This window comes from Toxotes jaculatrix, chromosome 7 (assembly GCF_017976425.1).
Source record: "Toxotes jaculatrix isolate fToxJac2 chromosome 7, fToxJac2.pri, whole genome shotgun sequence".
In the NCBI taxonomy this organism is placed as follows: Eukaryota; Metazoa; Chordata; class Actinopteri; family Toxotidae; genus Toxotes; species Toxotes jaculatrix.
The window spans coordinates 4006492-4020435 of record NC_054400.1 but is presented as its reverse complement, the minus strand read 5'-3'; the positions used below and the strand labels follow the sequence as shown (position 1 = coordinate 4020435).

Below are 13944 nucleotides of genomic sequence, written 5' to 3'. Positions count from 1 at the left end.
CTATACTTGTGAGTAGTACCCAGGACATGCATCTCGCAACACCCCCCCCCCCCCAGTCTGACTGCTTCTGATAGGCTCTGATTAATGGAGTCTATAATGTATTGCTGTCAGTGATGAAGAGGTTAGCGTGTGCTGTGGTTGATTTATTGCGAGAGGGGGCAGACGGTATCGCTCTCCGTCTTTACGGGGAGAGGATTTACATCGCAGCTCAGCCTGCGCTTGGTCAAAGGTACATACTGAGAGTGGGGAAGAAGAGTTTGAATGCAGATGAAACAGCTTGAGCGGACAGGTGTTGTTTTGGTACTTTGGGTGGTCACACAGAGGCTGAAGAGTGACTGATGTCCTTGATTTGCTGTGCTGTAAAATAAATATGAAACCGCAGTGTCAAAACCGGCGGCCGTCTTGTTTTCAGTTCAACTTTACTGCTGCGTGGATCAAAAACAACATTACGTAATAGTAAAGGTAGAAAAAACACAAGCAAAGGTGCATTTATTCCCACAGTGGGTCACGGACGCCTTCTCGTGTGACTGTCAGAAACACGGAGACGGGTTTCTGGTTATCAAAGCGACACATGTACTCCACGTTGGTAATAATCAACCAATTGTTTTGTGCTCTCCAGGGCCTGTCTGGTAACACTGCTTCTCCTTTTGGCGCTCACCTTCCCGCACTGTGGGGGAGAGCTGAAGTTGCTGTAGCTGCTTCACTATGCTACTTTGGTAATAGAGACGATTGGGGAGCTTTGTGTAATGGGATTGAGTTTCTGGCTGGAGGTACAGACACGGCTACGTGAGTGTGATAGTCTCATTTGGTCGCCACTCCAACCCCAGGATGCATTCTCTATTGTGGATTGATTAGGAGAATGGAGGGTTTCAGTGAGGCTAGCTGCCATCAGACTATAATAGTCTTGAATTTTCTAACATTTGAAGTGTTGAAATATAGTCACCATTTGCTTTTTTTTTTTTGTCCTTCTTATAAAGGCATCAATGCAAGCTGGTGTTTTGAGTGTGCTCCAGCTGAGAACAGCCCAGATAGAGTATTGCACAAGTCCATTTTTGGAATGATTTCATTTCTTTATCAGACGGAAGAGTTATGCAGGACTTGGAGGGAGCTTAAGGCAACTGCTTAAATGTGGAAGATGAAATTTAGCCTACTTTCCGATTGCCTGGTTAATCCATTAAACTCCACAGATACAAGTACAGTTGATATTCAGTTGATATTTAGCGTCAGCCTACTTTTGAAAATGCAGATATGAATAATGTGTCTGTGGGAAACTTGTTTTGCATCGGCTGAAATAGGCCTGTGTCTTGCATACAGAACCAGGCTCTGGGCTTTATGCAAGAACAACTCGTGCAAACACCAGTCGCATGAACAAGTGAGTTAAGAGAACTTGTTTGCCAATTTTCACTGAGGTTAGAGAAACATTTTTTTTAGCATCTAACTTCATGTAAACCTTCCCTTCTTCATTTCAGTCTGTGCTCTAATCAATTATATATTGTGCTGTGTTTACAAACATTTCTTGCTTTAACTCGGATGAACTTTGGATAAGCCGGAGTTAGTTTATGATAAAAGCTGGTGAGTCTGTCTATTCATTGGCTAGATTACAGCGGCATGACATGCACTGTAATGCCTTGCACGCTTTAAGACAGAGAGCCTTTTGATCTGACTGTACTCCAGTCCGGACTCCGGCTGGAATTGGAACGAGGCCCATTTGGTTTGGCAAAAACGGGAGAATGGGAAATCACCCAAGCAGTGACTTTATCCTTTCACTGACACTGACACTGCCTGCTTTGGTGTTTATGCATGGCAGAACCGAAACCTGGTGAAGCCAAGCATCTAAGCTTCATTAGTATCTCTCCACAGCGAGCATGCCGGCGGTATAATGAGGCAGAGAGTGTGAGAGAAGTGAATGCAGATGCAGAATTCAGTAAATACAGTCAGTGAGGGATGGAGAACAGTAATTTCTGGGGCATCTGGGGCTCTGATCTTATATGATTGTGTCTCTAAATCTATTTGCAGCCACTGGAATCACTTGTTAAAGCCTCTGAAGTCTTCACATTATTCAGAATGTTTGATTCATTAGATATTTATGACCTGGACCAGTCTTTCTTAGCCTTGCCAGTGTGGCATGTATAGTGAATGTTGGGTACCTAGTATCTAGTTCTTCTTTTACCAGCCCTACGGAGGTGTAACAGGCGTCCCTCTGGGAACTGGAATTATTAGAAGTACAAAATGAACTGTCATTCGGAGAATTGCTGGTGTAACCGCGGGTTGGCTGTTGAGCCGCAAGGCGAGTCATCAAGTTGTTACTTGCCGAGCTGCACTGAGGAAAGTGTGATAATCCCGAGCAAATTAATCGGTGGCTAAATTCTCCCTTTTGAACCGTGTCCAAAAAAATGGCCAGTTAGCCTGTACCTCGGCTCCTGATAGATATTTGCCACTGCCGGTCCTTTCCAAAGGCTTTCGTCTATTAAGTGAAGCACTGACCGCATCTGCGCGCAGCTGATCTCCCTAATTGTCTCAAAGATTGGCAGAAAATTCTCACTTAATGCCTGAGATCAGCAGGGAACGACTGAGGACATCTCAGACGATCTCCCATTTAATGCCTCCTCAAAATGACTGCTACATGGAGGGAGAAGCATCATTGAAGTGTTTGTGGGTTTCATAGTGGGGCTGTCAGACCACAGGGATAAAAACGCTATGAGGGCTTAGGACATCTGAAGCCTCCAGCTGAGGAATAGTGGCACACTGAAGGGTGTGTATTTTTCTTTCTTTCTTTTTTTTTTTGTGTAATGTCACCATGTTGCGCCTTTTATTCTAGAACTGCAATTATTAATCAACTAGTCGATCATCAGAAAATTTATCCACCGCTATTTAAGTGATAGATAAACCTTTTCAGGTACTCTTCAAACAAAAATTGTCAAAACATCTTCTGGCTCCAGCTTCTTAAACGGGAAGATTTGTTGCATTTCCCTGTTTCATATCATTGTAAACTGAATATTTTTGTATTCAGTTTACAATGAATTGAATTGTATTGTTACGCGTTCTCTTAAAACATAACTTGATAGAAAAACTCTAAACTGAAACCCACACTAATTAAACTCTAATGTGGCCAAGCAACTCTCAGGTGATTCTCTGCTGTTGTTTGGTGATGGGGGGAGAATCTGGGACACCGAACAGCCTTTATAATCAAGAGTGAGTCTTCAGAAGGCATCATTAAAGGGATGTGCCCAAAAAGAAAAAAAAAAAAAATGTCTAACTGCAGGTTTTTTTCCACAGCTGTTAACAGACAGAAACCTCCATCACGTCAGCGGTAGACGACACTGACTGGCTGATATTTGATCTTTCATTCGAGGCCAGTATCAGTCTAGAATAGCAGCAGACCTTTATATTAGTCTAACCATAGCATGGAGTCATTTAGGATTACCTCAGCTGAGTTAGAAAACAAGAGCAGCATCCCAGCATGCACGAAGAAACGGACTTAGCAGAATTTCTGCTGGGTATAACGTGAGTTGAGTTCAGGGTTGTTGTTTTTTTTCCCTTCAGTTTCCATGTAGTCATTTGTTTGGAGACCCACTGACTCAGCCACTTTCTGGCTGACTTGGAGAGAGAAAGATGACATTAGCCGACTGTGGAATGCATTTTGTGCTCCTTTCATCTGGCCCACAGGGCAGATGTACACTTTGCATATTTTTGCAGCGCTCTGCCTCTGTCATTAGTCTGCATTAATCTGACCGCTGCGTGTGTCTCTCGACCAATTGGCTCTCCGTTGGTGTCTAAGGTGTGTGTTTGCGTGCATGTGTCTGTGTGTGTGGTTGCCATTCGCAGAGGAGGAGGGGGTGGGTGTGCTTCAGAAAGGATTCTGCAATGCAAATGAACAAAGAGAGCATTAAACTGGGGCTGTATTTGGGTTATTCCTCAACAAAATCACCACATAAAGGACAAATTCTGGGAAAACAAAATAGGGTTATATACATACATACATACATCCACATAGGTTCCTGTGTTAAATCGTGTTATTAGAATTCGGAATTTCTTTTTCCTCTCAAGAATCCGGTCATCTTAAATCAGACCGTTAAAAATAAATCTACAGTATATTCACTACCACACACTGTGACATCCTTTCTGTGAACACACCAGCACCAGCTAATGCCATACATACACTCTGTGCAGACAGTGCCCCAGCTAGTGACCTAGATTTACCCCCCTCACCATGGGTTGCATTATTGGGTGGAGGGGCAGTCTGGGTAGCAGGAGTGGCCCTGATGAGGCCTGCCACTCACCCACCCCACCCTTATCCAATCCCCCTCGACCCTGGGGAATTGCAGCGCTGTCACATAAATGCAGCGTTTCCACTTTTGAGGTCTGAGTCTGAGGACTCGGCTTTGATTATTCTAGTTTCATGTTATTCTAAAATCTTAAAATAGCCGAGGTTCACAACACCTTTGATTTTAGGCCGTTTTGTGATCATGGACACTGGAAAAAGAGGAAATGCAGCGTTTAAACAATAAGAAGTAATTGTGTGATAATAGTTCTCCCATTTATCAGAATAGTTGTTGAGTCATTTCCTGTTGATCGACCGATCGCTAATCGCGATCACCACAGAGATGACTCCCAGTCCACTTTTGCATTTTGTTTGCCCACGTTTCTGTACGCTCTCTATAAGCGGAAGCATTTTCTGAGCTGTCTGAGCTGCAAGTGGACTTTGTCCACTGCAAACCGCAGTCTCCTCTTGCGGTAGAAAACACAGCATGCGAGGGAAAATGCACCAACTGTTGTTGTTAAAAACTACACTGAGAATTGGTTATATGGAAGGATGCCAGTGATAACACTCATGGCAGGATAACACTACAAGACAGACCTTTCTTTGGTTGCATGTATTTGCATTTTAGTCATTTTGCTGACACGTATCTGCAGCACTGAGTTGACTGAGTGCAAAAGCACACTGAGCTTCAGTCTGTCTGTTGCCAACATAATCAGCAGTAGTAAGGAGTGTATGAGTCAGAGAGGCATGATAATATTCCTGTGACCTCAAGATCATCATGTAAGAGAGAAGTACTAGAAAAAGAAAAACAACAAAAGTAAGAGCTAAGAACAGAATTGAGTTTGTGGGGATTATAAAATGATGCAGATTTACAGCTGCACATTATTCGTCTGAAGTCAGATTTCTTTTTTTCTTTTCTTACTCTGTCTATGTCTTGAAGGCTAGTCTGTCCATCTTTGCCTGAATGGATGGCTTAAGCCTTTGCGATCGCCGCTGTCAGACTCCTCAAACTGCCGTCAGCTTACGAGTCAAATTGAAATCTGACTCATTAGGAATGTCCTCGAGGAGCGTAATGAGTTATTTTCAATTAATCTCTGTAGTCAGTGGAGGATAATTGGATCCCTGCCAACTGTGTTAGCGGGTGAATGGCGGGAGTGTCGTGCTCTTTACGTGTGTCTGTGTGTGTGTGTGTGTGTGTGTGTGTTTGGGGGTGGGGGGGGGGGCTACAACCCTTTGTGGTCAATTAGGAGAGATGTGCATGCAGTCAAGCGGGGAAACTGAGGGGCTGTAATTGTCGGGGAAGGACAACTTTTCTCTTTTCTGACTTTCATCCTTCTTGTATTACTTTTGCACTCTCCCCAACGCTCTGTCACAAGATCTTTTCCACTGCAGTTAACACTAATGAATCTGATTACTGCACATAAGTAAACTGTACTCACTGTGTGTTTATATGGAGCCTTGTTCGAGCACTGACCGTATGTAATGGCCCAGAATAGTTGAAACTGGAACAGCTGAGTATTTGATCAGAGAAAAAAAAAAACAGAAATTTCATTCTGTTTGAAAGGAGTGGTGTAAACCTTTTTGTTTGTTATGTAAGAGTCCTTCCCATGTGTTATTTTATTTATTTATTTATTTTGGGAGGATCTATTCTCTGATCACACACGCTCGCCCACTTAAGTCGAAGACATTTCCCTGGGAGGATGCAGCACTCAACGTCAGACTATATATGCTGTACACTTGCAAACATGAAGCAGTTTCAGTCTTGTGTCACTGTTAAACCTGATTTCATGACTTAAAGTAATAAGTAATTAATTATAAACTAATACACTGTCTACTTTGATGTTTTCTGATGTTGATTCGTAGCTTTTCCATTTACCGTCCGCCCACTGTCTTTGTCTGAAAAATCCTCTAATGCATAGAAGGCGATGCTATTTGTGTCACCAGAAGCAGCAACAGCTGATTTGTGTTGCATAAACATAAGAAGTTCTGAGCAGTTAGCGTGAGCAGTGATAGCCGCTGTAGTTGAGCATGTGTCACCAAAAAAGTGGCGTATAAAAATAATCCTGCCGCCTTGTGAAGGACCAGAGTTGCAGCTGCAGGGTGTTGAACGTGTGCTTGTTTGTATATACATCAGAAAATCCATGCAGGTTTGTTGTGGGATGCTAAAGACAAAATGTCAAAGTGGCATTTCAACAGTGTCTTCACCTGTCAGTCATTACACACGCAGGTAGCGAAGACGCATGCGGCTTTCACACTAAAAGCAGACTGTACTGCTACACGTCATCCTGCTGTCCTGTTTCATGTTGTGTTTCCTGTCTTAGTTTGATTAGCAACAATCGTATGAACAAGGAAGGAGCGCCCACACGTTTTCCCACACATGCAGCGTAAAAGTGTGCTCATTTTAGCACACTGACCACTGATCACTAAAAAAAAAAAAAAAAATCCCCCTGCTGCCTCTACGCTGTCTGATGAATGAAGTTTGTTTGTGTGGGTTTATTTGCAAAATATCAGGATTAAAGGTCATTGTTAAAAATAAATAAAAGGCCTTAAGTATGACTTTTGTAAGCATCAGTATATTAACCTGCTCTTAAATGTGCTGTCGGTAACTGGACAGAGATGGCTGTTGCTCCACACATTACTGATTCTGTCATTCAAAAACTTTTTTTTTTGTCATTGGTTCAGAGCAGGTCAATAAAAATATAGTTAAATTAATCGAATGCTGCTCGTTTCTCATAATAGGAGCCACACGAGGCCCATTGGAGTCAGAAAGTTTCAGATAACTGCACCAAAAGTGCGAAAGCCTGAGTTTCTAATATTTAAACAACAGGATCTGGAATGAGCAACAGGTTTTAGCCTAGAATTAGAATTACAACTGAAAGTCCTACGTGCAATGTTGGCACATAGTAATGTTACAGCTAGTTGGGGAGGTGTTTTTCTCTCAGAGCCTCACTGCTCCTCACTGCTGGCACAGCTTTCCGGCTTTATTTATGGTGTATATATCTCACCTTTCTGACTCATGTCAGACCTAAAGTTAGTCAGGTCCGGTTCAGGACTGTAGTTGTAGCTGACTGTAGTTCCTGGAGTTAACTGAGCAAGATCTGAAGAGTTTTTATCTCTCTCTCGCTCTCACTTTTCCTCTGCTGTCTCTCTCTCCAGTGCTGCTTAAATGTCAGTAACATTCAGTTATATTCTCGTGTCTTATATAAACAGATATACAAATGAAATTGAGGGATATTGGGAAATTTTAAAACCATTTTCTGGTCCTGTTAATCCTCTCACAATTTCATGCCAAACATTTTCTGGTGCTTGTTTCTTTTGGGAGGGAGTGAGGAGGGCGGGGGGGTGTTGTTGTTGTTCTGAGTTGCCTTGGCTGTATCCACGCTCACAGTCTGTTGTTGCTTGGTTTCCCTGAAGATCCTTCCCTGGAAGAGCAGCCTTTTGTGTGGTCTCCGATGCGGCTCCGCATTGAGATGATCAAAAGAAAGGGCAGGAGCTTCCAAAACTCTGTTCGCTTTTAATTAATGTCAACAAGGTCAGACTGGAGGTGAGGAAATTCAGCTCTGTTAATCTCGCAGTCATTACCACGAGTCATTAAGCGCAGTTATCAGTAAGTATTTGAATGTCATCTCTTGCCTGCTTGTCAGTTCAGAGATTATCTCATAACAACAGTGTCACATCAGCGCGAAGCATCATTGCAAAACCTACAAAACCAGTCTGTGCTCCTGCTGACTTTCCCTGAGTCACGACAGAGCCAGCCACCTCGAAACCTGCTGAATGTCAGTATCGCCACACGTATAGGGGCCCTGTTTTGAAGAGCAAGCGCAAAATAAAACAGGAGACGATAGATGGACCAGCTGAAGCATCAGCAGCCCTCACCCCCCCTCCTCACCCCCCCTCCTCACCTCCTACCACCACCTCCTTGGTTGTCAGAACAACGGTCTTGCACTTCTTTCAATTTGTATGCGCAGCCTGATATCAAGTTGGCTTCTCTGTTTGTCTCTCTCTTTTTCTTTTTTTTGTCCTGCTTTTTAACAAACTGAGCACATTAGCATCCACAGAAGACAGGTAACTAAAGCCTTCCCTTGTTCTCAGGGCCGCCTGAGAAGTGCTTAACCAATACGGAAGATTTCAGACGATACTTAGGTCAGATGAGAAGGAGACAGGCTAGTCTGTGTTGTCCAGATATAAGAGGAGGTGACAGTGTGATAGTATCACTGTCAGCAGTGTGTGAAATCTGCAGTGATTCTAATCAGTTCCACAAGTATATTACTGTGGATTTCAGTTGAACCACTGAAGGTTTTTCACAAACCAAGATCCTGATCGTTTAAGAAGGTGTTGCTTAGCATGGAAACAGTCATGTTTACATAATATGTGCAAATGGTCTGCTGTCGGAAACCTGAGAATTGGCTTGGATGAGAACGGCAGTTTATCAGCTCAGTCCACGTCATGTTTTTATCAGGCCGTCCCAATTATCTCTGCATGATTAACTGATTCTCTTGGAGCACTGTTGGAGGAGATCATTAGAGGATACCAGGATGATTATCTGTCTGATTTAATCCAAACCTGTGTTTCTGTACTGGGTTACACCAAATCAAATCCCTGGGTCTGTGATAACGTGTGTTCTGGGGCTTGAGGAATCTGTTCAGAAGCTCTTGACAGCGAAAATGTTTGGGAGTCTCAGAGGCTGTAGATCATAACAACTCTGAAGATGATAAGGGAAACCTTTCACCTCCCCTTACCTTTAAGCACAATGTGTCCATTGTTGGCGCTGCCTTAAAACCTTGGAGCTGGGGGAGGTGAATGACATTCCTCTGACACATTGAATGGCTTTTCGCTGCGGCTACCAGACAAGGGCAAACACTGGCTGCCTCTCATTTAGCTTTCTGTCAGTAATCTGTCTGTCAGTGCTGTCGCTTATAGTTTCTGAAGCTACAACTGTTTCTGTACGAGACTCCTCCTTCCTGAGTTCACAGTGGGCTGCTAAACTGTAAAACAGCTGTGAGTGGAGGAGGTGTATGCGCCTGTGGAGCGCTCCGATGTGATAGGAAGCTTCAGCTGCCTTAGAGTGGCCCTGTGGCCTTTGGGTTTTAGTGGATGGGGTTTTTGTGGATGTCCCGGGGTCGAGCCTGGCCAGAGTTGTTATTATTCCCTGCCAGCTTTCTGCTGCACTGGACTATGGCATTATTAATATTAAATGGCTTTCCAAATAGGGGTTGGGGTGAGAAAAGCACCATCAGGACATCCTGACAAATCCATATCTGTACACAAACACACTCGCACACACAATGTTTACGCCCACCCAGGATTATCTACCACGCTCTTCCTTCCTCCAACCAGCGCTGGTTCCTCTGCTCAGTCTCTGAATCCTGTTGCCGTGGTTACCCTTCCGCTGTACACAATGGCATGGCGGTTGCATAATGTTTTTCTGCCGGTGCAGTTTGTGGCCCACACTGCAGCTGAGTGGGCAGGGAGCACTCTGAGGCGCCCTCCCACACTTCGCTCCATGCTAATGAAAAGCTTGGCCTCACCAGGGAGTTTTCACACTGAATCGCACCGGACAGCAGAGAGCCACCGCGGAGCCTCGGCAGGCCTGCGGTGGTTGTCCTGCCGCAAAGGCACCGTCCTTTCGGCTTCTCTGTCACCGGTTGAGCTGCACAGGTAGTGGCAGAGTCAGAGACTGACTCAGCTGACTATAGAAATGAACAAAACTGGCATGACAGGTGCACGAAACCACTGAAAATCAGACTTTCCCATCAGCCTGCAGTCACACCAAAGTAATGGTTTGTGTAATGTGTTTTTGCTGCCCCTAAGGGGGACCAGTATCAAAGTACTGACTTATGTGCTGCTCTAATATAATGACATCTCAATTATCTATCAATTAAGCTACACTAGACACAGTACAAAGAAAAATAATAGTTTCAGTGTTGGCTGAAGTGGCTGTGGAAAGACTGGCCAAAAACTTCTAGCTTGTAGTAATCACTTTCTGTCAGCAGCAGCATAGCAGCTCAGTGGTTTACTGCATTTTAACAGTGTGCAGTGTGGGGTAAAGTGGTCGTTATAAGGCTGCAACAGACAATTTTGTTGTTGCCTTATAATTAATTGCTTAATCTAGTGATTAATTTCTTGAATAATCGATTAATTGGTGAAAAAAAACAATGTCCTAATTTGGGGACATAAACTAAGAAAACAAGCAGATTCTTAAAGTTGAGAAGACTGAACTGAAAGTGTTTAGTGTTTCGCATTTTGTGAGAAAAAGATTTGTTTGATAATAATTTTGACTCGAGGTGAAAGATTATCTCAGTCTCGTCTTGACTTGGCCTCTTTTCTCAGCTGTTTTCATGCGCTGAGAGTATTAAAAAGTCTGTCTCGAAGTTCTACTTTCAAAGCACAGACTGGGAGGTGTGGTTACTGTTTAGAATTTGTCAGCAGTATGTAGTTTCTCTTCTGCTTTTATCTGTTCTCTCATCTATACTTACATTTCCTCCAGCACATAAACACCCAGCAACGTGTCAGATGGAGAGGAAGGAGCAGGCTGATGTGGTGAATTTGGACACGGACACAGGATGGTGTGCAGTGCACTGGAGACTTTATTCATCCCCCATGAGCCAAAGACAATTTAATTAACTAGAGAAGCAGGACTGTAATTGCAGTGACCGGGCACATTTAAAGGGATGCCTCGCACAAAAACAAAGACTGTTAGTTCCCTTCTTCTTATTTATGGAAAAACAAAGCCCTGTAGTTGTACAGTTGCAGAAAAAACTGTTTCTAAAACCTTTATGAGAAATCAGTAGGACCGACACTGAACAACTGGTAGAACGTGACTCACATTAAAGCTGAGTCGTTGCCCACTTTCACAGCCGTGCTGCTCTCTTTCTCTCTCTCTTTCTCTCTCCCTCTAGTTTTTGCTTTCTTAAGTGCCAAGCAATTTGGCAGCAATGCAGCAAAGATGATTTTTATCCCCATAAAATATTCATCTCTAATTCAAAAAGCAAAACGCACCATTGCACAGCACATCCAGGGTTTATCGGTATGCCCGTTTTTCTTTTGATGTCGTCCAAAAACACTTGGCAGCTCTGTTCAAACCTCAAGTTCCTCGGCAGATCCGTGAAACCTGGCGGCTGCTGTGTGCTGCATTAAATGTTGACTGAGGAGTTTTTGACAGCGCAATGTGAAGAGACAGCAAACTAATGAGCAACTAATGGACTGGCCAGCCTCAGTTTCTAAGTGCTAATTAAAGGGGAGTACAGTTTTATTCAGTTTATGTGAATGAACACTCATTATTATTTCACTTTTCCAGAGTGTGAAGTTTGTTGTGCCCCCGTTTGGTAAACTTGTAGTATACATGATGAGTCGGGTGTGTGAAAAGCCTTTCAACACCATTTAATTTCATCGTGTCCTTCACCTAATAAAACAGTCTTTTCCAGTAAGCAGTCGTGAGGTCGCTAATTTTCTTTTTCTCAGAGGACACGTATTGATTTGCTTGGATCGGCCCTTGTTTGTTCTGTAAACTTAGGGCGAGTGGGCACATCCAAACACTGCAGCCTGAAAGAAGTTGAATAAACACAGTGCAGGCAGTTGAAAGGGAGGTAGAGTTGTGCTGTTTCTAATCTGTACATGTCTGTTTATTCCACTCAGCAGGGACTCTCAGCTTTAACGTAAACATGGAGGGATATACAGTTTTAACTACTGCAGGATGTGGTAATGGGACAGAACGTGTGTGTTCCACTCACTTAACCAGGGTCTACTTGGTGAATAGAGACCAATGACAGCGCTTCCTCTTTTTACCTCTCTCTGCCAGGCTGACCTGGGGATGACCGATCCCATCAGCCAGTCACTGGGCCACGTAAAAGCTGCCACGTCGCAAAGCTAACAGGGGCCGAGAGTCAAGCCAGATTACAGCACCTCGCTTTTATCAGATGGCTGCATTATCCGACCTGACACGCAGACCTGTGTTTAATGACATCAAATCCTTTTCAGTGCACCATCTCCAGAAAGTATGTCAGACCACAGAGCAGATTTAATAGGCAGATGCGAGGCAGCGGCGTAGATTAGGTATTTGCCGGGATTATCACAGGGATAACCACACTGGGATGCAAAAAAAAATATAAAATGTAGAGGCAGTTGAGCAGACACTAGTAAAATCATTGCTCTGTTTAATTATTTGTCACTTTGCTTTACTTACTTTGCTCTTGTGTCTTTTTTTTTTTTTTTCCTTTGCAAATGTTCGACACTGTCACATGAGTTCCTATCATGTGACTCCGGTTTCTTTCCGTCTGTAGCTGGGTAGCATAAACCCAAATGAACAAAATACCGAAAAAAAAAAAAAAATGCCACAAAGCAAACTTCCTCTGTGGTTCACAGCGAAGGAGACCAAACTGTGGGTGAGATCACACTCATTGTGTTCCCACTTGTGTGTCATGCCTCCATCAGTCCGTGTGCATCAGTATCAGATCTGACAGAGAAGCGTTGTGTGTGTGTTTGTGAGGTGTGTGCCGTCCTGGAGCTCTGCGAGCCTGCCTGCTATTGTACTTAACACTTTTCAGCTTTTCAGCACCCTCTCCTATTTCACAGTAGTAGTACAGAGAGCCAATCAATAGCTGGCTCGCAGCAGTGGAGGCGAGATGATACACAGTCTAGTGCTGGCCACTATAGCGGCAGGACTGTTTCTCTTTTCCTTGAAAGCTAAATCAAATACAAGGACAATGAAAGTGCTTTCTCTAAATTTAGAAATTGCATTGTTACATTATGAAGCCTGGTAACTAAGTTTTATATCATGACCACGTTGTCTTTTAAACTTTGCCACGCCGTGTACTGACAGTATTTACTTGGGCTTTTGGGCAGGATCGCCTGTCAGCAGCCAATTACCCTGTGCTGTATTGTTGTCGTACCATTGTGTACCGACTGTCCTGCTTTAGAGGCAGCAGTGACTCAGCTCCAGTCGATTAAATGACAGCTGCATGGTGATGTAGCTGCTAGAAGAGTCGCTTTGAAAAATCACTGATGTGACGGTTCTGGCTGGGCAGCTACTGTAACTGTAGGGGGGGGGGGGGGGTCTACTGAAAGGTCAGGTGTTGTGTTTTCAAGTAAGATGTTGCAAGAAAAAAGTACAAGTACGGGTTTTTATTTTATCTGTATACGTTGTGTGGAATATGTCTTTGGGGTGCGTGGAGGCGGTGGTCTTTAAAGATCGTGATCTGCATTGGATTGTACTCCCACGGGCGTAAGCGCCGCTGTATTTAAGAGGCTGTAATGTATAGATGGATTATGGCGGGATTGAGGCCAAAGAGTAGAAGGGTCAGTGTCATACTTTCCTTTTCCAGCCCAAGTCCAGTCTCCCTAAGAATTACTTTCATATTAATTTATTCCACAGTAAATGATTATACCTCTAAGTCTCTCCAGACAAACATAAGCTTGGTCTTAAAGAAGGCTTGGTCATGCCGTGTCTGACTGGAAGGAAAATGCCACCAGGTTCATCTTCTATATTTCAGTATCAGGAATGCAGATGCATGAAGATATCACAGAGACTTCTCCTTACCTCTGAGATCCTGAAGCCGGCTGGAGCATGTGTTAAAATCAGCTCCCCAGCAGGGAAAATACAGATTTTCTAGGCAGGTAGTGGTGTGTGTGTGCGTGTGTGTGTGTGTGTGTGAGAGTGAGAAAAGTAGCTGTACGTGTGTCATCGT

The 13944-nt window shown here is 43.7% G+C and overlaps 1 protein-coding gene across 3 annotated transcripts in view; it reads left to right on the top strand.

The window, feature by feature from the left end:
* The window catches only part of dapk1 (death-associated protein kinase 1), a 64951-nt gene that overhangs the window by 1933 nt on the left and 49074 nt on the right, over positions 1 to 13944 (top strand). The window lies entirely within an intron of this gene.